This window comes from Periplaneta americana, chromosome 6 (assembly GCF_040183065.1).
Source record: "Periplaneta americana isolate PAMFEO1 chromosome 6, P.americana_PAMFEO1_priV1, whole genome shotgun sequence".
NCBI classification, from domain to species: domain Eukaryota; kingdom Metazoa; phylum Arthropoda; class Insecta; order Blattodea; family Blattidae; genus Periplaneta; species Periplaneta americana.
In genome coordinates, this window is record NC_091122.1 from 160,970,535 (window position 1) to 160,997,006 (window position 26,472).

Sequence of the window (26,472 nt, forward strand, 5' to 3'; positions counted from 1 at the left end):
TGACCAGTTAATTACTTAACGAGGCCCTTTTATTTAAATTATTTTAAACAGTTGTATAATATTACGTAGACGTCCAATTCCTAACAGAAATTAATGTTCTCAGAAAAGAGCTAAGACAGCGCAGACACTAGCTGGCGAATAAAAGGTGGTGGGGGAAACCGGGATGCGACGTAGGCAAATGGACGACAGTACCTGTGCGAAAATGATTCAATATTAAAAGCACTTTCGTCACTGGAAAGCGCGAACATATTTTTGGAACGTACTGTTTACTATGACTGTATATGCGGTCTTGGATCTGTGTGGAGGAAGGTTAAACTTCATTAGTAGAAGGGGTGGGAGTAAAGTACATTCAAAAACTCAGGTACAATAAAAATTGAAGTAAAAATAAAATGATGTCCCTGTATAATAAATGAATTACAGCAATAAATACAATAATCACAGCAATGAATAACATAGATAAAGTAAACATAAAATTAATTATAATTATTAATAAGTAAATGCAATAAACATAGGACTATAATGCTGGGTAACTTTCGGTGCTGGACCCCGGACTCATTTCACCGGCATTATCACCTTCATTTCATTCAGAATCTAAATAACCTAGATGTTGATACAGCGTCGTAAAATAACCCAATAAAATATAAAAAAAATAGGACTATAAATAATGATTATGCTATAATAACGCCTACTATAAACAAAAGAATACCTAACTTGTATTTCTATTATACCCAAGTATTGCCAACTTAAGTAATTACAAGTCACCGTAATTAATTACATGTCCCAACTTAGATAATTACACTGCACTTACAATTAAATAATCTTCTCAACCTTTCCTAAATGTGTTGATTTTGAGAAGACCACACTGAAAGATTGCCGCAGCTAATCTGTTCTAGTCTACTATTTTGCGGTTAACAAAGGAAAATTTTGCCACGTCCGATCTTTGTTTTCTGCATTTAAACTTCCTAATATGATCAGCCCTATAGTCCACTATTCGGAGGATATTTTCCGCATAAGCTATTCCATGCTTTTGGTCGCTGTTAAATTCTTATCTTGAGAATAAAATGGAGCGGTATTAGACATGAATCTCTGATACTGATTGTGAATTATTATACAGGATAATATATTTTTGAGAACCCGGGAACAAAAGAAAATAAGGCATAATAGACCTCATGTATTTACTTATTTATTATATATTATTTATTTAATAATATATCATGAATAAAGCGCCACATGAAAGTAATCTGAAAGAGCAAAGCTGAGTAAAGCGATGAATTTTTGGCAAGATTTAGACTAAAAAAAATGAACACTGTTTTAAACATATTGGAGTTAATCGATGACGATTTGGAATACATGACATACAAGTAAACATATTTCACATTATTATTGTAAATAAATGCGAATTTTTAACTAATTAAAATCAAATTTAAACAATACAAAATGAAATGGGTGCAGCATACACAAAGAATGGAACAAACCTTAGCCCATAAAATGATATTAAATTGCAGACAGGCAAGATTAAGGGTTGAGGCCGCTCATGCAGCAGATGGAGAGAATAATTTTGAGGGAACAGTGTATATAAAATATCAGCAGTACTTTGAATTCGTTAGATGCAAATATTTTGAATCCGTAATGAGTCAAAGCGCCCAACCATTGATGATGATGATGATGATGATGATGATGATGATGATGATGATGATAACGATAGGGCAGTTGGAGATCATGGGTGGACTGATAGAAGGGAAACGGGAGAGCTTTCTACACCTGACATTGTGTTCTGGGATGCCATATTAAGTTTCAGGTTATGTTAATCAATGTATGAATAATGAAACTCGAATCTCTGTGACTTTTTACGTAAAGTCTTATCAACGATAAGTAAAACTTCGTTGATAATCTACACATTTATATAGTCTGGCAGTTCAGACGTTTCAGAGACTTCTAAATAATTGGAAGCAGAAGATTGGCCAGGTCGTTAGCAGACATGATTGGCTCAGTCTGTGCTGTCATGTTACTAGTACAGTTACTGACTGCGTCTACATATGGAACGAATATGATGTGCTGTAAAGACATGTGTTGCAAGCAGCGTAGAGGAATGATGTCCTTTTGTTCTATAGATAAAGAGTGCAAAAACAATGCTGAGTGTTATAAATATGTAAACGACAAATGCATGGGAACGTGTTCACCAACGGTATGTACTTCTAATTTTGAAATTCGATCCGTGTTTATTAAGTAATTCTTGGTATATTGATTCATTACTATTCTTATCACAATATCGGTTCATTTTACCCATTATTTAAGCGATATTAAATAAATTTATGTTATACAGGGTTAGTTAAAAGTCCCGCACCACCTAAATAACTTTTGAAGCATGTGGTTCAGTGACATGCAACTTGATATGTGGGGATAACCATATACTAAGAACTCAATAATGGCATTACCGAGTTTTTTATACTTTCGGTTAACCGGAAGTAACTCCAACTCTCTTATTTTAAATGGAACACCCAATATATATTTTTTTATTTTTGAATAAAGCTCATTAAGAACTTTTCAAAAATTACTCACACTTGATACTTCTGTTCAAATTCAGTGTTGCTAAGTCAAGAAAATAGAAAAGTGTATCGAATATTAAAATTATTTATTTATTTATTTATTTATTTATTTAAATTTAAATATATACAGAATAAAGAATATAATTACAAACAAGAGAAATAGAAATAAAACAATACAGTCAATATAAAAAGGAGATACAGTAGTATTGACGAAATTGCACTACCTAAATAACTTTTGAAGCATACGGTTCAGCGATATGAAACTTGGTATGTGAGGATAACCATATGCTAAGAACTCAATAATAGTATTACCGAGTTTTTTCTACTTCCGGTTTAACCGGAAGTAACTCCAAGTCTCTAATTTTAAATTAAACATCAAATATATTTTTTTATTTTTGAATAGTGCTCATTAAGAGCTTTTCAAAACGTACCCACACTCGATACTTCTGTACAAATTCGGTGTTGCTAAGTCAAGAAAACAGAAAAGTGTATCGAATATTAAAATAATAAAATATTCCTTCCTTAACAAAAACAAAACAAAGCTAGCTCACCTTCTAAATTATGTGCTCAAATTGGTAGCCCTCAGTTGGTTTACAATGTGTCACTCGATCATAGAAACCATTTAAGGAATGATTTAACCAGGCTTTAGGAATATCTTGCACCACTTCCATTTTTATTTAGCAACACTGAATTTGTACAGAAGTATTAAGTGTTGCTACTTTTTGAAAAGCTCTTAATGAAATTTATTCAAAAACAAAAGTATATATTGGGTGTTCCATTTAAAATAAGAGTTGGAGTTACTTTCGGTTAAACTGGAAGTAAAAAAAACTCGGTAATACTATTATTGAGTTCTTAGCATATGGTTATCCTCACATACCAAGTTTCATATTACTGAACCGTATGCTTCAAAAGTTATTTAGGTAGTGCAATTTCGTCAATACTACTGTATCTCCTTTTTATATTGACTGTATTGTTTTATTTCTATTTCTCTTGTTTGTAATTATATTCTTTATTCTGTATATATTTAAATTTAAATAAATAAATAAATTTAAATAAATAAATAATTTTAATATTCGATACACTTTTCTGTTTTCTTGACTTAGCAACACTGAATTTGAACAGAAGTATCAAGTGTGAGTAATTTTTGAAAAGTTCTTAATGAGCTTTATTCAAAAATAAAAAAATATATAATGGGTGTTCCATTTAAAATAAGAGAGTTGGAGTTACTTCCGATTAACCGAAAGTATAAAAAACTTGGTAATACCATTATTGAGTTCTTAGTATATGGTTATCCCCACATACCAAGTTTCATGTCACTGAACCGCATGCTTCAAAAGTTATTTAGGTGGTGCGGGACTTTTAACTAACCCTGTATGTTATACAGTGTGTTGAAAGAACACTCAATACTTGGAGGGGGATGATACTATTAATAAAATCAGTAGTCTAGTAAATATGGTTCTAAAAGTAGCTAATATCTCTCGAGATATGAGTACCTGTTAATTAACACTATAAGAGATGAGAAATTAAAAGAAGCATTCAATATGGTGAGGGGTGGTAGTATTAATTAAAAATAAAAGAAAAGTCTGATAAAAATGGGTCCTATAATTAATCTGTTATCCAATATGGTATAACTGGATGGGAAGATATTACAAAAACTGCTCTTCTTCCTCTAATTATGTTGAAAAAACGTATTATCAAAATTTGTTTGAAAAGGCGACTGGATTACCCAACAAATTTGATCCATTCCGAATTGAATGTTTTTAGAATTGACCAAATTTATAAATACTCTTTAATGAAATTCTATAATAAAAATAGAATGAAATTTATAGCTCAGCCACATGATCATAATACAAAACGAAATGAAATTCTTAAATTAGTTGAACCTAAATGTTTCACAACTGCTGCTTTACTACACAGTACAAATTATGGTCCACGTCTATATATTCCATAATAAAATTTCATCCAAAATTGACTACTTTAAGCAATGCAATTTTCAGATCCAGAATTAAAAAATTTGTATGACAGACTTCCCTGTATTTATATTATGTACCATGTATTGTAAAACAAGTTTATTTCTATCCTAAGTATATTTTTTCTATCTTATCTTGGTTACTATATTAACATGACCTGTACTAATTACACTACTAATAATAATTTAATATTAATCCACCAATCTCAACATCGTCTCTTTTTTCACTCAGTTATTACTAGTATTATTATTTACTAAATTTATTATCGTCTTTATGTGATCTTTTTTCTTAAGTATTTTGTCTATAAATTAGGCCTATGTATATCTATGTAAGGAACTGTCCCCGAACATGAGCTTTGCTCTTTCGGAGTATTTTAATGTAACGTTTTTATGTATATGTTATTATTAAATAAATAAATAAATAGATAAATAAATAAATAAATAAATAAATAAATAAATAAATAAATAAATAAATAAATAAATAAATAAATAAATAAATTTTGTATTAAACAAGTGGTTTGAAATTGGTAGTGTAAGAAAAGCGTGTCTTACAATATTAGCTTTTTGCTTGTATTTTATTGAGTGTACAGTATCATATCGGTAATGCAGCAAACAAAAGAGCAACAAGATGTGCAATCATTATTGATCTCTGCAGTGAACAATATACAAGAAACAAGCAAAGAGCTCACATGAGAAGATATGCTGTTTTTACAATACCACTTTCAAAGCCCTTGTTTTGTACCAAATTTAATTTTAGCACCCATGTTTATTAGATGTTTTTCTTAGTTTGATTAATACTATACCTCTCAGAATACTGAATGTATTTTTCTTTAAATGGAAATCACATTGAGCATCACCTGTATTGTTTATCAACAAGTACTCATATCTGGGAAGATGTTAATTTTAGGATCAATCTCTATTAGATTTTGTTTTCTTCTTTTGATGAATACTATGAAGGTCATTGCAATGTACATTGTTTTTAACGTTGTAAAAAAATTAAAGATGGTGTATATATAGAGAAGCTGGTAGCAGTATCTGTACTTCAACCAACTGGAAATAATATTGCTCTTCTTTTCAGTTTTATTAAAGTAGTGAACAGATACGCTTACATAAGAGAAAGTAAATTTCCAGAGTGTCTTTAAACCCAATTGAGGCGATATACGGAAAAAGGGCACATAGTCCGACATGGCATTTAGAGAAAAATTCTTTTAAAGTTTTCAATCCGTTATTTTTATTGTTCTAGTTTTGATATCGCCGTCTGTTAAAAAAAAAAGAACAAAATACTGTTTTATTTATCCTCATCCATAATATTGCATATATATATATATATATATATATATATATATATATATATATATATATATAATTTGAACTGGTAATGGAAATTACGAGAAAACGGCTGAACGGATTTTATTGAATGACTCCTCATTCTGAAGCTTGCAACCCGAAGATTTTCAGAAAAATAGTAGTTTTCAGTGAAATGTCAATTTTCCTACATAATTTTCGTATTTTCCAAAATCCATCTGTCGTCAGTTTTGAGAACTAATGGCTTTTCAGAATTAAACAAAACACACACACTACAATAAGCAATATTACACGAAGGCCATGACCTCCAGGATTTCTGACATATTTACAGCAAATCATTGCAATTTCTGTGACATCATAATGACAACAATATGTTGATCTTCATTTGTGTGATTTTTATAACATCTCTATAATTGGCTATTAAAAACTTTGACGACTTACTAAAATAATTTACAGGTCTGATTCTGTGGTGTGTATTTTTCTGAATAGAGCTGTGTACTGTGGATATTAATAACTACGAAACTTGAAGTAGTTTGATGACATTACCATTGAAAGTGAAATATTATTATAGTTAATGCCATGATGTATTTGTCACTAATATTCATATTAATGATATAGCCGATTGATGATACGAAACTTAAACCTTTTGGGGTTATATAAGAAGACGTGGAGAATATCTTAAATTAGATCTTCATTTATATAATTTACTGAGTGAACCGACGACAGTATATGTTACTGAAAACTAGAAAATTTACTTAAGTTAAAATTATTGTTACTAAAAATGAAATATTTTTATAGTTATTAATCAAGTGGTGTGGGTCTTTTTCACGTATTTAATGGTGGTGTGGTGTGGATAGGCTCAAGAAAAAGTATTTGGCATAAAAAAAAACATTCAGAGAGAGAGTATGTATCATTATTATGGAAGCAAATAACTTTTAAAATGACTGGTAGGCCTATTCTTCATTGAAAATAAATCTGAAAAAAATTTATTTGAACTTATAATGAACTTAGTTTGCAGCATTTGCTGCGCAAGCCACTAGTATGTTTATAATGTTAATATCAGAACTTTATTTTAAAATTAAATAAAACTTAAGTGGTGTATGTCCCCTTTTTCCAAGGAACATAATATTCTCATTTAAGATGCAGTTTTTCAAGAACATTTATAATTTATTAAGTTCAGTAATACTGGTAAAAGTGAATTTAATCTTCATGAAACATCTTTACTAGCCAATTTTTGACTTCGTCTGTTAGGAAAGACTTCCGATTCTTTGTACGATTGGTCACGTTAATAGTCGCATAAGGGAATTTAACCTTCATTCAACATATTTTCTATCCAGTCTTGTCTTGTCCTGTTAGGAATCTGTAATGAGATCTGTCACCATTTACTTTGGATGCATTAAGTTCAGGGTACAGCACTGTTGAAATATGAAGACTTCTCATTACTTGTGGCACTGGGCCCTTTCATATTATGCAACAGGTCATACCAACTTCATTATTAAAAAATTCTCCAAGAAATTAACAGACTATAAACTCTGGAAAATGGAGGTTTGAATGAAAAAGATCTGCTGAAAAAAGGACACATAGTTCCGTATGCCTCTTGTCCGTATACCGCCTCAATTGTTTATGTTTCTATTTCTTGTTCTCTCCTCCATTGCTCTATAAGGGTAAAAACATGTTGGAGTTGTTCATCTCGCCACGCATCTCGCCGTTCAGCGGGAATAAAACTGGTTTGATTTTCAAGATGCAGCTGCCTGAAACTAGCGTTCTGATTGGTCGGTTGTCGCAACGGAACGTCATGATTCTCTCCATCTGTCCTCTCAAGGCATAAGATTGGAAGGAAAGTCTTATTTTTTTTTAATCTTGCAGTTCTTAATTGCTTATTATATTACAGTATGTTCATTTTTAAAGTCATTATTATTATTATTATTATTATTATTATTATTATTATTATTATTGTTATTATTATTATTATTATTATTATTATTTTATTATTATTATTTTATTATTATTATTCATTTCGTTTTCAGAACAAAAAGTGTTTATACCGAAGTCAAACTTTTGCACAATATTTTGAAAGAATATGTGTTTCTTATTGTGATTGACAGTGAAAGATTTTTGCTAATAATAAGTAATACATTTCGATAATAGTACATTATTATATACTGTATAATTATTAATTACCTGAGAGTCACTACCAACTTCTCTTCAGCACTGATTGGTTGTTTATGTATGTTAGTGTACACATTTTGGATTTTAGGTTCTATTAGCATCAAGATGTAATTGAACGTTGACTGAGACATTCTTAAATATTCGTAAAATCTATCTGGAAATGCCTTAAGCTGCTGATATAATTGATAGAATTCACCAAGTTTAGTGCGTTCCTTATTGATTGGATGCACGCTGTGTTTTCTTCTTCTGTTGGAAAGTAACCACCACTTCATTGCAGTACTCGTAGATAAATCGCTATCACTGTCAGAATTTGTAAACATTTCTTAAGTACTAATATGTACGACCAATAAATTTATTAGTATTTACCACGTATTCATGGAGAATCTCACATCTGCACTCATTGTTCGCGTAACGGCGAGAATCATGGCGAGGTGAATTGCTTCACTATGTTCTGCTGAGGCGAGATGCACGGCGAGTGAATGGCGAGGTGCGCTACTCGGAGAGGCGAAATGAACAACTCCAACATTTTTTTACACTAACAAACGTAGACGGGTGCTGTCAACTAGGGCTGGGGACGGAGCGGTTCGGTTCGGAGCAGTTACTGTGACGTCATTACTCGGTTGAACCGAGTACAAATTTGTGGCGGCAGATTTAAAATTTAGATAGATTGAGTCGATTTTAGAACGTACTTTGAAAGTGAAACCAAGCGTGTTTTAAAAGCGTTGTAGTAAAGCGCTTTCGCTTTGCCACTTGACGAGAAAAAAGTGCTTCTCTTCATTGCAAAATGGCGGTTGCAAATTTCATTTGCGTGATTACAACTATTTGCGGAGTTATTTTGAATGAAAGGCCTATTTAACTTTCAGTGTTGTTATATATGACAGACGAAATAAAATTGATAAAATAATTGATAATACTAACAGCTAACAAATTAACATGTGATGTAAACGTTAAACGCTGCAGCTAAGTAAAAAAGAAGATAGAAAGAAACGGGCTCCATGAAGCGCTGCCTAAAACAATTAAAAATAACACACATAATTATTTGCTATTACGGAAAGTGGATAAAATAATCAATAAAACGTGGAATCTTAAACTCAAGAACATAATGTTTATTTATTTTATAACATTACTAGCCTTTAATACAACCATGTTCTCTTTGGTGAAGAGTAATATTACTGATAAATTAAAGTAATTAGGTAACATAATTCGTAGAAATAATTACAAATAAAATGATGACTGATGAGGTAACACAAATCCAATAAACACAAATAGAAGAAAAATATAATGAAATTCTTTTTTTAACATATATTTTAATATTAATCAAACACTCTAATATGATGATGATAATAATAATAATAATAATATTGTTATATTATAATATAATATATAACAATAATAATAATATTATTAGTCTATTATTATTATTATTATTATTATTATTATTATTATTATTATTATTATTAGTATGTATGTATAGTAATATGTTTAGACTGTCAATGTTCATTAGGCCCACTTGTCAGGTCATATAATAGGATGAACTCCTCTTCAATACTAGAGGCCTTTCAGCCCGCCTTGGGGATAAGGAAATAATTTGTCCTGCAGCAGAAAATATTTAAATACAACAGTACCTACGTTGTTGTCTGCTAGAATTAAGTAAAACACGTGAACTCTGTTTAAACGTTTGAACTGACCGGTAACGGCTACGGTTAAACCGAGTAACTTCGGTGCTCCGCTGCCAAGCACATAAACCGATAGAACCGAGTAAAGGCTGGTTCACAATAAACCGGGAACGAGAACCAGAATGGAAACGAGAAGCAGAGGACGTGAATATGAAAATTTTTGATTCACAATAAACCGAGAACGTAGACGACTATGCATATCGATATATGTTAATTAATGATATGTAAAGTCGATATTACGCATTCTGATGTTATTTGTGTATAATTGACCAATGGCGTTCTCTCATGAGTACAAGGCAGCCTACATAAACACAGGTTAACCAACTTCGAAATTTCAACTGAAACATTGCATTAGGTACGGTACTATAAATATGCCCATGCATCTTTATTATCACAACCTATTTTAAGTCTACTATAACGTAAAATAATTAGAGAAGAAACATTTGTAATAGAACAAAAATGAACACAACAGTAGTTATTGAATTGAAGCGTGAATATGTAGTGTGTAATACAACAAATACAGTAATAAAATATGATTCGCTTCCGATCGGTGTTCAAAGATGCAGCTATTGAAAGCCACGTATTTTCCTTCATTTTCTCATCTTTATACAAGGCGCGCCGCTTATCGTAAATTTGAGGATTTCAATATTAGAATCTCATCAAATAAAACTTGCTCCATGATGCACAGCACAGAACAAAATAATGCATAGGTTGTCACGGTCTTCTTGCTACAAAATATACGACGACAAAATAGCTTTTAGATGGCAATAGAATGAATCTAGTGGGCTGTGTTCAGAAACGTGAACGCCAAAGTTGAAACTTGGCCAACTCTCCGTTCCCGATCTCAGGCTCCGGCAAGATTTTCGTTAATTGTGAATGCTCACATTTAAATGCATACATTTTAACAATTTTACCGTTTACGTTCTCGTTCCGGTTCTCGTTCCTGGTTTATTGTGAACCAGCCTTAACTCAGCAGTTCTACTCGCTCCGTCCCCAGCTCTACTGTCAACAGATATGGTCAGCGTGCAGTCAGCAGCCAGCGCGAGCCTAGGGAAATCAAAAATAGCCGTATTCAGTTACGTAGCGCGACGAGTGCCGTTCACAAGCGTGCGGCCAAGTGTAGGCCTACTCAAACGGACAGCGACATTTTAAAAAAGTGTTGTAAACTCTCCAAGACAGTAAATTAGGATGCCAAATTAAACTGAAAATAATTAAGTAGGTGTAAGTGGTGTGATTTGTAATAATTGTTGTGATAAGTGCGTCAGAATAATGTAATTTTCTAGTTAAAAATAGAGAAAAGATGCCTGTACGAAGCAACTAAGGAGTGCACAGCACATTTTTAGCTTTATAATACTTGCCAATTAAAGAAATGATATTTCTGAATGATTCGTTCTCTATTTGTATTATTATTTTACCTTAAAACTAAAGAAAAGACGTAGTTTACAAACAATTTTAAATTAGTGTAACTCTGAAAATATTGAGAATGGGAAATATGTTTATATGACTTTTTTTGCTCAAAATGTCTTCAGAAATAGGAATAAGGTAGTAGTAGTAGTAGTAGTAGTAGTAGTAGTAGTAGTAGTAGTAAGTAGCAAACTTACTAGGGACTTGGTCAGTAATTGAGACTCGTTCAGACATGGTTTCTTGTAAATAGTTCTCTTAATATATCACAGAATATTTCAATATCCGGTAATTTCATCACTATAGAATTTTGTTATTCTAGGTTTAATTTGTAATTCAGTAAATACAAAAATATTGTTTGTTCTTAACTTCTATGATAAAATGTCTAGCTTTCATTACTCAGGTAATCTTGTCGTACTTTAATTTTTATTATAATTGTAAATTTAATATTAATTGTAATTTTAGTCTTCATATTATAGTTGTAATCCCCTGGTAGGGGGGCAGAAAAGGACTGACGACCTTATCTCTACCAGGTTAACTAAACATACTAAACATACTACTACTACTACTACTACTACTACTACTACTACTGCTGCTGCTGCTGCTGCTGCTGCTGCTGCTGCTGCTGCTGCTGCTGCTGCTGCTGCTGCTGCTGCTGCTGCTACTACCACCACCATTACTACTACTACTACTACTACTACTACTACTACTACCACCACCATTACTACTACTACCACCACCATTACTACTACTACTACCACCACCATTACTACTACTATTACTATGTTTAGTATGTTTAGTTAACCTGGTAGAGATAAGGTCGTCAGTCCTTTTCTGCCCCCCTACCAGGGGATTACAACTATAATATGAAGACTAAAATTACAATTAATATTAAATTTACAATTATAATAAAAATTAAAGTACGACAAGATTACCTGAGTAATGAAAGCTAGACATTTTATCATAGAAGTTAAGAACAAACAATATTTTTGTATTTACTGAATTACAAATTAAACCTAGAATAACAAAATTCTATAGTGATGAAATTACCGGATATTGAAATATTCTGTGATATATTAAGAGAACTATTTACAAGAAACCATGTCTGAACGAGTCTCAATTACTGACCAAGTCCCTAGTAAGTTTGCGTTTGAATTGAGTTTTATTTCGACAGTCCCTGATGCTAGCAGGTAAGGTCTGTAAAGGACGGTAAATCCTCGTAAATCATCCTGTATACAGTCAGTTGAGAGTACCAACTCATGATTCTCTATGCTTGGAAGGTGTCTGAATACATGTCTCAGTAGCACAGCCCTTACGTTCCGAAATGTTTTGGATCTTAATTTTGCCGTTTTTGATAGGCTACATGCAGCGCTTCTGACTGTGATTACAGGACCGTGATATGATGTTCGACATGTGGCATAAAATTTTGCGTACAACACAGCCTTCTCCCATCATATTACCATGACGTGGAATGAGGTATGTATATGACATTTGCGACTCTATGTTCTTGAACGTAATCTATCTTATCATTTACATGTCTGTTACCTCATTGGTAAATTGTTGTTGTTTTCTAATGCCAGGCGTTTGACAGTAAAGTCATTTGACCTCTTGCACTCCAATATTTTTCAAAGATATTATCATGGTCAGCCACTGAAGCACAGATTTTGAGGTGTTCCGAATCCATTTCTTGGTTTGAGTTGCACAATGGGCAGTTAGGGGACTGATATATTCCAATTCTATGCAGGTGTTTGGCCAAACAATCAAGGCCTGTTGCCAATCTAAATGCAGCTACAGACGATTTTCGTGGTAAATCGGGAATTAACTGTGGATTATGATGCAGAGAGTTCCATTTTTTCCATTGAGATTGTGTTATCAAATTTTGTTTGTTGAAGTCTAAGTATGTAGATTTAATAAATATTTTCACAGAGTAATATGTAGATTTAGTAACAGGTCTGTAAGTAGCAGTGCTGCCCTTCTTTGCTAATGCATCCGCATTCTCGTTTCCCAGGATTCCACAATGGGATGGTATCCATTGGAATACAATTCTTTTATTGAGTGATATTAATTGAGAGAGCATTTTAGTTATTTCTGCTGTTTGAGATGAAGGTGTGTGTTTAGAGACTATTGATAGAATAGCTGCTTTGGATTCTGACAATATAACTGCATTCTTAAATTTATTGATGTGAAATAGAAGATTCCTGAGACTTTCACTTATTGCAACGATTTCTCCATCAAAACTTGTTGTTCCATACCGAAGAGATCTATAAAGTGAGAAGAGACTGCACGTAACACCTGCACCGGCACCTTGTTCTCTGGAGATCAAGGATCCGTCGGTGTGTAAATGAAGCCAGTTTTGTGGAGGGTACCTAATATTAATTGTTTCTAAAGACAATTGTTTCATAATTTCAGTGTTTACTTCTGATTTCAGTATATCTTCTGTTAAATTTAGATTATATTCTATATTTAATAGAGTTAAAGGGTTTGGTTTAATTTGTAAGTTTTCTTTTAAATTCGGGATATTGATTTTCTGTTTTAATTCTTGAACCATGGATATGAAACTTTTTTGAATTTTCAATCTACAGAGAGGACTGTATGAATGTCAATTGTTTCCTGGTAATCTGATAAGTTTTTCGTATTGAATCAGTGCTTTTTCTTATATTGTCATTTTGATGCTGTTAATATTAGTGAGGAATCTCATAGAATCTATTGGAGTTGTTTTGATTCCACAGTAATGAGCCTGAGAGCTTGGTTTGAACATATTCTATTTCGTTTATGAAAGGTGAAGTAATTAAAATTTCTCCGCAGTATGTCAGCACTGGCTGTATAGGTAAATTGTGCTAGGCACTTTATAGTTGCAAACATTACAGACTCGCACTCCACTTTCATAAGCCATGTTACAGGGATTACAGGCGATTGCGAAATGCCGCACTTCGCGCTAGCTACTTTGGCCTCATGCTTGTTCAGTCCATAAAGTTTCGTGACGATTCTCGTCGGCAAGTCGAAAGCCTTCCCTTGTAAGAGCTGTAAATGGTTGGCTTTCATGAGGTCACTGTGAAGTATGTGTTATATGTAGGGAGCGAATTTTTATGTTCTAAAAATTTTTAATATATTTATTTTTTATGTGCTAAAAAGTACGAAAATATTTGCTATAAATAATTTTTTTTAAAATATGACAAAAATACCTTAATTAGCTTGAAAAAAAAAAGTTAATAGGTACTCACCAACCGCACATGAGTGCTAGTAGTTGGCCAAGAATTGCAGTGAACAACAAAGGTAATCTGCAAATTCTCCATCACAAATGCATGCCGATTATCTCTGAACAACGAATTATACTATGAAAACGATCTTTTCACATCACAGGACGTCAGACGTGCATAATTAAAGAGAGGAATGTCACAAACACATACATCGTCAATTTCACCTACAGGCACACCCTCCAATACTTGAGCAACTTTACAAATTTTTTTATATCCACCGTTTTTCCCAAACACATTCTGGAATTTATCCCTTAGTACTTGTACTTCTGAGCCTGGTAGCGAGTCTAGTTTAATTTTCATGGCATGCAACTCCCTGTTTCAGACAACAGGTTTCGAGATTTTTATGGTGTCACACAAAAAGCTTAGATTTGCTATTAGGAAAGCCAAATCGTTTTTTAAATAACCATCTTTCAGTGTATCTTGAAGGATATCGATTGACGAAGCCTGATAACAGGGAATCACAACAAGATAATACTCGTACGTGGTGTGTGTCTAAAAAGTTAGGTGAATGGTGTCATATCTGAACGGCAACTTGGCGCATGTGCTTGCGCATGCGCATGGTTTTTCAGAGACTTGGGGAGAATCGATACACAGCATGCAATGCATGTGACTGGCAGTGTAAACAGACTGCGACCAGTTGAACGTAGTCAGTGTGAGAGGAAGTGTCACAGCGCAATGGAGCAACGTGTAAACGTCAGGTTCTGCTACAAATTGGGGAAGACTGCAACGGAGACACATGGAATGTTGGTGCAGGTGTACGGGAGGGAAGCCGTGAGCAGAAAATGTGTTTACGAATGGTTTAAACGCTTCCGTGAAAGGAAGGAAACAATTGAGGATGAGCCATGTTCAGGTCGGCCATCGACAAGCAGAACCCCAGAAATGATCGAGAAAGTGCGACAAATGCTGGCACAAGATCGGCGACTGACTCTAAGATGGATTGTGGAGGAATTGGACATTAGCAAGGACACGGTGCACACCATCGTCCGCGATGATTAGGGTAAGCGGAAGATCTGCTCCCGATTTGTGCCGCACAAGCTCACAGACGAGCAGAAAGCAAAACGGATGGAAACTTCTGGTGATTTCATTTCCATGTGTGACCAGGATCCATTGCTTCTGAAAACTATTGTCACGGAAAATGAGACCTGGTGCTACCAGTTCGATCCGGAATCAAAACGGCAATCGATGTTATGGTGTTCACCGACTTCCCTGCGACCAAAAAAAAGCCGTCTGCAAAAATCCAAGGTGAAAACACTGTTGATCGCCTTCTTCGACAACAACGGCATCATCCACAAGGAATTTGTTCCTGCAGGTCAAACCATTAATGTTGCATTTTACCAGTCCGTTTTGAACCGATTGCTACAGCGTATCCGGTGGGTTCGGCCAGAGTTGTACAGGACTGGAAAATGGATGCTGCTCCATAACAATGTCCCTGCACACTGTGCGATCCGTGTGCGCTAATTCCTGGCTCAGAAGATGGTAACTATTATTGAACACCCTCCGTACTCCCTTAATCTGACTCCTACGGCCTTCTTCCTGTTTCCCCGCTTGAAAGGGGCCATGAAAGGTGAAAGTTTTGCGGACGTGAATGCCATCAAAGATCGTGTGACAGCCGTTCTGCGATCGATTTCACAGGAGGCCTTTGCTGATAGTTTCCAGAAGCTGTACGAATGTTGTCAAATGTATGCTGTAGTGGGTGGTGACTATTTTTCTTGAAGGGCAAAAAAGAAATTTTGTTTGTATCTTTGTTTTGTTTGTTTTCTGATAGCATTCACTGAACTTTTCCAATTCCTGGCTCAGAAGATGATAACTGTTCTTGAACATCCTCCGTACTCCCCTGATCTGGCTCCTGTGGACTTCTTCCAGTTTCCCCGCTTGAAGGCGGCCATGAAAGGTAAAGGTTTTGCGGACGTGAATGCCATAAAAAATCGTGTGACAGCCGTTCTGCGATCGATTCCACAGGAGGCTTTTGCTGATAGTTTCCAGAAGCTGAACGAACGTTGTCAAAAGTATGTTTTAGCGGGTGGCGACCATTTTGAAGGGCAATAAAGAAAATTTGTTTGTATCTTTGTTTTGTTTGCTTTCTGATAGCATTCACCGAACTTTTTAGTCAGGAATTGGCGCGCACGGATCGCACAGTGTGCAGGGGCATTGTCATGGAGCAGCATCCATTTTCCAGTCCTGTACAACTCTGGCCGAACCCGCCGGATAAGCTGTAGCAATGGGTTCAAAACGGACTGGTAAAATGCAGCATTAATGGTTTGACCTGCAGGAACAAATTCCTTGTGGATGATGCCGTTGTTGTCGAAGAAAGCGATCAACAGTGTTTTCACCTTGGATTTTTGCAGACGGCTTTTTTTTTGGTCGCGGGGAAGTCGGTGAACACAATGACATCTATTGCCGTTTTGATTCCGGATCGAACTGGTAGCACCAGGTCTCATTTCCCGTGACGATGGTTTTCAGAAGCAATGGATCCTGGTCACACATGGAAATGAAATCACCAGAAGTTTCCATCCGTTTTGCTTTCTGCTCGTCTGTGAGCTTGTGCGGCACAAATCGGGAGCAGATCTTCCGCTTACCCAAATCATCGCGGACGATGGTGTGCACCGTGTCCTTGCTAATGCCCAATTCCTCCGCAATCGATCTTAGGGTCAGTCGCCGATCTTGTGCCAGCATTTGTCGCACTTTCTCGATCATTTCTGGGGTTCTGCTTGTCGATGGCCGACCTGAACATGGCTCATCCTCAATTGTTTCCTTCCCTTCACGGAAGCGTTTAAACCATTCGTAAACACATTTTCTGCTCACGGCTTCCCTCCCGTACACCTGCACCAACATTCCATGTGTCTCCGTTGCAGTCTTCCCCAATTTGTAGCAGAACCTGACGTTTACACGTTGCTCCATTGCGCTGTGACACTTCCTCTCACACTGACTACGTTCAACTGGTCGCAGTCTGTTTACACTGCCAGTCACATGCATTGCATGCTGTGTATCGATTCTCCCCAAGTCTCTGAAGAACCATGCGCATGCGCAAGCACATGCGCCAAGTTGCCGTTCAGATATGACACCATTCACCGAACTTTTTAGACACACCACGTATATATTGCCTTACTAAGTAAGGCTTACTTGATTGACACGAGCGAGAGACGAGAGATTTGTTTAAATTGAATAATGTTCATACCCGAGCTCTTATCTGTTGTGTTTCACAAACAAAGCGTGGAATGAAATCATCTTCAGCAACAATAAACATTCCTAATTATGTGTTGCAAGATCTCTCCTCCTTGTCCATGTTAATTTATTCTCTAATAATAATACTGATATGCTGCCTAGCAGTTCTCAGAACTTGTGGCGATACTATTACAAAAATGGATCACGGATACACCACACAGCGCTTAGGAACACGAAGTAACGAAGAATTCTTAAAAAAAGATAACGTACTTCTGAATGACATAATTGATTTAGTTTTAAAATATTTAAAAGTTCTTATCAAAACATTATTTAAGTAAAAAACTCCAAGATTTATGTGTTTACAATAGATTTCCTGAAAATATGTATTTACATAATATTTTTGTGAAAATATGTGTTTTTATGTGAAATAAAATTCGGGTTTTAAACTTGAAAATTCATGTTCGGAATTTTTAACTTTGTTAATTGTGTTTTATAACACGCAAAAAGAATATTGAATTACATAGGAATCCGTTCCTTAGTTATTTGTAATGGATTGTACAGGGACATCATTTAATTTTTACTAATATTTCTAAAATTAACCTCGCTATTCCTTTGGATTAGCTGTTGAAAATCGGAAACACCGTTTGCTTACCCCTTCCACGACTGAAGTTCGATGATACTGGGGTAAAATACAAACAAATCACTCTACTAGGTATCGGAGGGAAGAAAAGTACTGCATGCATTTATGTAAACTAGGAAATATCGCAATTTTGAGTTTGATAATTTTCATTAGGTTTTTGTTTAATCAGAATACAGTACTGTATTACCAATAAGTGTTTTTACTCACGAACTGAGTTATCCATTCGAAAGTATTCATTATGCAGTGTATATTTTACTGCCTGCAGCACATTAGCGTACAATATAGAGAATGAAATTAAATTGAAAAATAATCATAATATGGATATTTAAACACATTTTTGAAAATAGTGGCCGTTCATTTCGATACAGGTTTCAGTTCATTTGTGCATATTATCGCACTATAGACTATTGTACCTAATTCCAATTACCAGTTTCGTTCTTCGTACTAGTAACTCATGTTGAAATAATTCTGTACCTACTCTATAAAAGAGTAGCCTACCTTACGTAGGCCTACTGTAAATTCAATCTTCACTTCTGTCCTATTCGAAAAGATAAAATTACTCAGACATGCTATCTACTGTCCGTCCAAGTGGTGTTGTCGCAGGGACGTAGAAAGGGGGAAATTACGTGACAATTAATTACTTAACGAGATACTTTTATTTAAGTTATTTTAAACAGTTGTACAGGGACATCATTTTATTTTTACTAACATTTCTAATATTAACCTGGATATACCTTTGGATCAACGATTAAAAACCGGAAACACCGTTTGCTACCTCCTTCCACGACTGGAGTTCGATGATACTGGCGTAATATACAAACAAATCACTTTACTAGGTATAGGAGGGAAGAAAAGTAGTTCATCCATTTACGTAAACTAGGAAATATCGCGATTTTGACTTTGATAATTTCCATTAGGTGTTTGTTTAATCAGAATGCAGTACTGTATTAACAATAATTGTTTTTACTCACGAACTGAGTTATCCATTGGAAAGTATTCATTATTCAGTGTATATTTTACTGTCTACAGAAGATTAGCGTACAATATAGAGAATGAAGTTAAATTGAAAAAATAATCATAATATGGATATTTAAACACATTTTTGAAAATAGTGGCCGTTCATTTCGATACAGATTTCAGTTCTTTTGTGCATATTATCGCACTATAGACTATTGTACCTAATTCCAATTACCAGTACTAGTACCTCATGTTGAAATAATTCTGTACCTACTCTATAAAAGTGTAGCCCACCTTACGTACTGTAAATTCAGTCTTCACTTCTGCCCGATCCGAAAAGATAAAATTACTCAGACATCCTGCCTGCTGTCCGTCCAAGTGGTTTTGTAGCAGGGACGTAGAAAGGGGGAAATTAGTGACAGTTAATTACTTAACGAGATCCTTCTATTTACGTTATTTTAAACAGTTGTACAGGGACATCATTTTATTTTTACTAATATTTTTAATATTAACCTGGCTATGCCTTTGAATTAACGGTTGAAAACAGAAAACACCGTTTGCTACCCCTTCCACGAACGGAGTTCGATGATGCTGGCGTAAAATGCAAACAAATCACTTTACTAGGTATAGGAGGGGAGCAAAATAGTTCATCCATTTACGTAAACTAGGAAATGTCGCAAGTTTGAGTTTGATAATTTTCATTAGGTTTTTGTTTAATCGAAATACAGTACAGTATTAACAATAAGCGTTTTTACTCACGAACTGAGTTATCCAGGCGGACGTATTCATTATGCAGTGTATATTATACTGTCTACAGCACATTAGCGTACAATATAGAGAATGAAGTTAAATTGAAAAATAATAATCATAATATGGATATTTAAACACATTTTTTGAAAATGGTGGCCGTTCATTTCGATACAGGCTTCAGTATTTTTGTGCATATTATCGCACTATAAACTATTGCATCTAATTCCAATTACTAGTTTAGTCCTTCGTACTAGTAACTCATGCTGAACTAATTCTGTACCTACTGTATAAAAGAGTACCTTACGTACTGTAAATTCAATCTTCACTTCTGCCCGACCCGAAAAAATAAAATTACTCAGACATGCTATCTACTGTCCGTCCAAGTGGTTATGCCGCAGGGCCGTAGAAAGAGGGGAAATCACGTGACAGTTAATTACTTAACGAGGCCATTTTATTTAAGATATTTTAAACAGTTGTATAATATTAAAACATAAATTAATGTTTTCAGAAAAGAGCCAAGACAGCCCAGCCACTAGCTTTATAGAGGGGCGAGTAAAAGTAGGTGGGGGAAATCGGGATGCGACGTAGGCAAACGGACGACAGTACCTGTGCAAAAATATGATTCAATATTGAAAGCTCTTTCGTCACTGGAAAATGCGAACATATTTCTGAAACGTACCATACTCACTAACTTAGTACTATATGCGACCTTAGTTCTGTGTGGAGGACAGTTGGAACATTATTAGTAAAAGGGGTGGGAGTGAAGTACACACAAAAACTCAGGTACAATAAAAATTGAAGTAAAAATAAAATGATGTCCCTGTATACAGCACGACCCGTTGCCGTCAACCTGGCTGCAACGAGACAGAAACTCTTGGCCATGTGTTAGGCTTTTGTCGGAAAGGAGAGTTATTGCGTAACAACAGGCCTCATAGAGTCCGTGGAGCTATCGCCTGTCTTCTTCGGAACAAGGGTTGGGAAGTTCATGAAGAGGTCCACTGCATTTCTGAAGACGACTCTCACAGTAGAGCGGATATAATAGCAGTAAACAGACAACAACAAAAGGCTATTATCATAGATCCAACTATACGAATGGAGAGAGATCTAAACCAAGCTCATCAGGTTGATCAGGAAAAGAGGGCTATTTATGAACCTTGTATTCCCTACCTTAGTGCCAAGTATAATATCCCTCTCTTCAATTGGTCAGTGACAGGTTTATTTTTTGGTGCTCGGAGTTCTTTACCAAAATTTACGTATCATTTTTTAAAACAATTATCAATATCATCTTTTGAAATTCAAAAAATCATGTCGCAAATTCTCAAAGACTCCCTGCAGATTATACAATTTCATTTATACCACTCAGAAGGCCTCAGTTAAGGATATGATAATTTTACATAAAATCTTTTATTTATCAGTATAATTTTATAGTCATCTTCTAAGATTTTATTTTATAATTGGTAATCAATGGTGCTTAATTATTACACTTTATTTTTATAACAATATTCGTATTTAATTAATTATATTTGTTTGATATTAATTTCCGGATCCCCGTGGTCATCCTTAATTAAGGCCGGATGAGATTTTCTCTTTCTCTCTCTCTAGACATGCTTGGCAATAAATGGTTCATCGCCTCGATATCGTCACAGTGACAGCTGGAGCTCACATAGAGATATGGTGATGTGCATATCGAAACTTGTTGAGTTTTCCTTTCATATAAACGTTACTGTAGGTTTCTATCTTCAACCGTTTACCAGTCACATACAATTGAAATTAGGTACATTCGAGCGCCCCACTCTGTATACACTTGCATTTCACTACACATATACATTTTAGTTTCTGTTTATAGCGGGGACTTTCCAGACAAAGGCCGGTGACGCACAGTTTAAGTACCACTGATATAAAGTAATTCAAGCTATAAATGCCTGTACAGTAATTTCAAATTATCCTTCTGTATACACTGCCCTCTACAATACTCACACGTCTCTATTGCGGAGAGAAATAATTCCCTTGGAGTGTCCGCGTTAGGGAGGTTTCATTTTGTAGTTTTATGAATATATTCAATTCCTAATTTTAATTTCTTTTGCATTTCAGCCATGTTTGTTTTAAAGAATGCTTGTAGAAGAAATTGAAGATAAGGAAGAGTATTTACTACAATCACGCCTCTTAATTATTTCAAGTAACAGAATTATGTTACAGAAATACATTAACTATAAGAAACCGCAATACAAAGTACATTGATACACATAATTTTAGAAAATAATATTATATTCAATTAATCTTCATTATATATATTGCTATTTAACTTAATTTAATATTTCAGACATTTCCAAAGTACCGTATTAAGATGTATTTACAATAATTCTGTACTTAAAAATATTGGTGGATTGTAAATCCCCCCCTCATTAACTTGCTTTATTCATGTAAGTTATAATGATGTGACAGAAGAATTATATACTTTAATTTGGTTAAAAAAGACTAAAGTTTTCGCCACCTTAGGCATCTTCAGCTAGCTCCCCAAATATTGACTTCAATTGAATATATAGAGGTATAATTTGTTGTTAAGAATGAATATAATTATAACACGTTTTGTTTAATTATCTATCTTCTTATTTTGATTCCATCAAGTTCAGAGTAAAGGTTTAAAATACCATCTATAGAATTTCTTTCATATCAGAGTAAAGGTTTAAAATAACATCTATAGAATTTCTTTCACATCAGAGTAAAGGATTAAAATACCATCTATAGAATTTCTTTCATATCAGAGTAAAGGTTTAAAATACCATCTATAGAATTTCTTTCATATCAGAGTAAAGGTTTAAAATACCATCTATAGAATTTCTTTCACATCAGAGTAAAGGTTTAAAATACCATCTATAGAATTTCTTTCACATCAGAGTAAAGGATTAAAATACCATCTATAGAATTTCTTTCACATCAGAGTAAAGGTTTAAAATACCATCTATAGAATTTCTTTCACATCAGAGTAAAGGATTAAAATACCAACTATAGAATTTCTTTCACATCAGAGTAAAGGTTTGGAATACCATCTATAAAATTTCTTTCACATCAGAGTAAAGGTTTAAAATACCATATATAGAATTTCTTTCATATCAGAGTAAAGGTTTGAAATACCATCTATAGAATTTCTTTCACATCAGAGTAAAGGTTTAAAATACCATCTATAGAATTTCTTTCATATCAGAGTAAAGGTTTAAAATACCATCTATAGAATTTCTTTCACATCAGAGTAAAGGTTTAAAATACCATCTATAGAATTTCTTTCACATCAGAGTAAAGGTTTAAAATACCATCTATAGAATATCTTTCACATAAGAGTAAAGGTTTAAAATACCATCTATAGAATATCTTTCACATAAGAGTAAAGGTTTAAAATAACATCTATAAAATTTCTTTCATATCAGAGTAAAGGTTTAAAATACCATCTATAGAATTTCTTTCACATCAGAGTAAAGGATTAAAATACCATCTATAGAATTTCTTTCACATCAGAGTAAAGGTTTAAAATACCATCTATAGAATTTCTTTCATATCAGAGTAAAGGTTTAAAATACCATCTATAGAATTTCTTTCACATCAGAGTAAAGGATTAAAATACCATCTATAGAATTTCTTTCATATCAGAGTAAAGGTTTAAAATACCATCTATAGAATTTCTTTCACATCAGAGTAAAGGTTTAAAATACCATCTATAGAATTTCTTTCACATCAGAGTAAAGGTTTAAAATACCATCTATAGAATTTCTTTCACATAATAGTAAAGGTTTAAAATATCATCTATAGAATTTCTTTCACATGAGAGTAAAGAATTAAAATACCACCTATAGAATTTCTTTCACATAATGCGGTTATGTTACGTTTTATCTAATATACACTTGTGTAATATATATTTTCCTGTCATGTATGTATTTTACACAGTAAATAATAAAGAAATTTTCTAAGTATCCTTGTATCGAATGAATTCATTATCTAACAAATACCTTTTCTTTTTGCAAGTTGACAGTCATTTCAACATTGATTTCTACATTCATTCATTCATTCTTTCATTCATTCATAGTGTTCTGCCCAAGGGCAGGCCTTTCACTGCAAACCCAGTTTTCTCCAGTCTTTCCTATTGTCTGCCTTCCTCTTTGTTTCGTCATATGATCCATATATCTTAATGTCGTCTATCATCTGTTATCGCCTTCTGTAACAAACTCTTCTCCCGTTTACCATTGTTTCCAGTGCATCTTTCAGTACACAGTTTATTCTCACCTAATGAACCAACCAATTCCTTTTTCACTTTCTAATCACTTTCAGCATCATTCTTTCTTCACCCACTCTTTCCAACACAGCTTCATTTCTTATTCTGTCCGTCCACTTCACATGTTCCATTCTTCTCCAAATCCGTATTTCAAATGCTTCTATTTGTTTCTGTTCACATCATCGTAAGGTCCATGTTTCTGCCTCCATACAATGCCACACTCCATACAAAGCACTTATCTTCCTATTTTTTTCAGAGGTCAGTATAAGACGCTCCTTTTTCTATTAAAAGCTTTCTTTGCCATTGGTATCCTCCTTTTGACTTCCTGGCAGCAGCTCATGTTACTGCTTTTAGTACATTCCAAGTATTTGAAGTTGCCCACTTGCTCCACTGCCTCATTTAGAATTCACAAGTTTACCTACTTTATTTTTCTTCCTATGACCATGGTCTTTGTCATATTTGCAGTCATCTTCATCCCATACTGTTCACCATTTCAAAATAGTTACACTAAAATGGTAGTCTAATTCCTATTCAAGAAAAAAAAAGTATAACCACGGGTCTGAGAAAAAATCATCATATAGTTATTCTTGGTATAAATCCCATTAAATCTTTATTGTTCAACATATAATTATTAACGAAATAAACTTCATTATTTCGTTAATAGTGATTAGATCATTAATATTAATATTAGTTCAAAGAATGTAGAGAATATACAGTTTTATTTTTAAAAGAAGAAATATATTTTATATAGTATTTATATCAGAGAAATTAGCCTATGTCCACCTGCTCGCATGTTGGGTAACTATCGGTGCTGGACCCCGGACTTATTTCACCGGCATTATCACTTTCATATCATTCAGACGCTAAATAACCTGAGATGTTGATACAGTGTCGTAAAATAACCCAATAAAAAATCCACCTGCTCGTAGACAAGCTTCGTATTGCTTCAATAAATTTTTAATACTAGCACAGTCTACTATATACAGTCGCGAAGCTCAATATGTAGTAAAAATGCAAACATGGGTAGTTGCCCACCACTAGAATCGCTACTATCGCCTCATCATCACAGATCTCTCCTAGCAGATGACAAAATATGTTACACTTTCGTTGTCGTGTTCTTTTGAAAAAATTAACACCTTCCTTCCATTATTGAAATATTAAATGGATAAAGTTCATTTATTATTTTAATGAAGTATATTAAATTCCACCATAAACTCGAAGATACCTGGAAGAAATAAGTTAATATTATTTTTGTTTGTGCAAAACGAACTGAAATTTACTATAATCGCTTCACTCATTCAAGATTATAGCGATAATGAACTATGAAACCAATAAATATTAATTTGCATTTCCCTTTACAACAATAATAATGGACATATGAATTAATGGGAGTAACTTACGTGTACCGGTACTTGTAGTGTAGGCTTACGTAGTTAACAAAGTGGGATGAGGTTAAGCAATAATAATCACACCAGAATTGGAAATAAAACGTGATCAATAAATTTTATTGTAAGAGACTTTTTCTACGTCTCTAGTAAAGTAACAAATAAAAATAACAACAAAATTAACAGCTATAATTAAAAACATATCCTTTGAAAAAAAAAAGTAGGCCTAAGTTGTCTGAAAATGTACAATTATTCAAGGAATCAGCTGATACATACGTAGAATTAGTACAAAGCTTTTGTTTCTCAGCTGCAGGTAATAACAGAACAGGTTTATTTGAAACATCAAATAAAGTTGGAACTGCATTCCAGATTAATTTATTTTTGTTTTCATTCATAAATTGTGTGTTTTAGAAATGAAGAGCGCAAAACTTTATATTATTATAAAGATTTGCTTCATTCTTTGTCATTGGATCTTCCCTCCTGCTGTTTATTAACCATTTTTTGCATCTAGAAGTAAAATAAGAAATAGATGTTAGGATTTTTCTTCACGAGCATCAATGCGAAATACGCAACGATCTAGCACTCGATGGAAATACGACTCAGTCCACTCTAAATCCAAAGTCGACCGTGGACAGTCTATTGTTTCTAGTCGCTTTATCGCGAGATTTGCAAAAAATCACCTCAAGCTTCGCGACTGTATATAGTAGACTGTGATACTAGTCTCAATTCTTCTTATGTAATGTTACGAAGACCAGTCTACGAATGTAATGTAATGCTCACTCATATAACAACTGATGTGCTTGCGAACCCTGATAACGAATAAATGTATTAGTAAATTACATATCCAGATAAATGTAGCCATGCTTCGTCAGTAGGAATACTCATCAGTTATCGATTCGCAATTCCACAGGATACGTTAGGCAGAAATGAAAAGGAATCTTCAAAATGGTGATCATGGAAGTGTTACGACAACTGGCGAGCTGAAATGCCCTAA

At 34.0% G+C, this 26,472-nt stretch overlaps 1 long non-coding RNA gene across 1 annotated transcript; it reads left to right on the top strand.

Annotated features, from left to right (window-relative positions):
- The first annotated feature begins 1,960 nt into the window (after positions 1–1,960).
- LOC138702319 (uncharacterized) lies at positions 1,961–22,070 on the top strand. The gene is made up of 3 exons (XR_011332831.1): positions 1,961–2,185; positions 12,457–12,542; positions 21,924–22,070. It is a non-coding gene; the product is annotated as an uncharacterized lncRNA (long non-coding RNA).
- Positions 22,071–26,472: the final 4,402 nt, after the last annotated feature.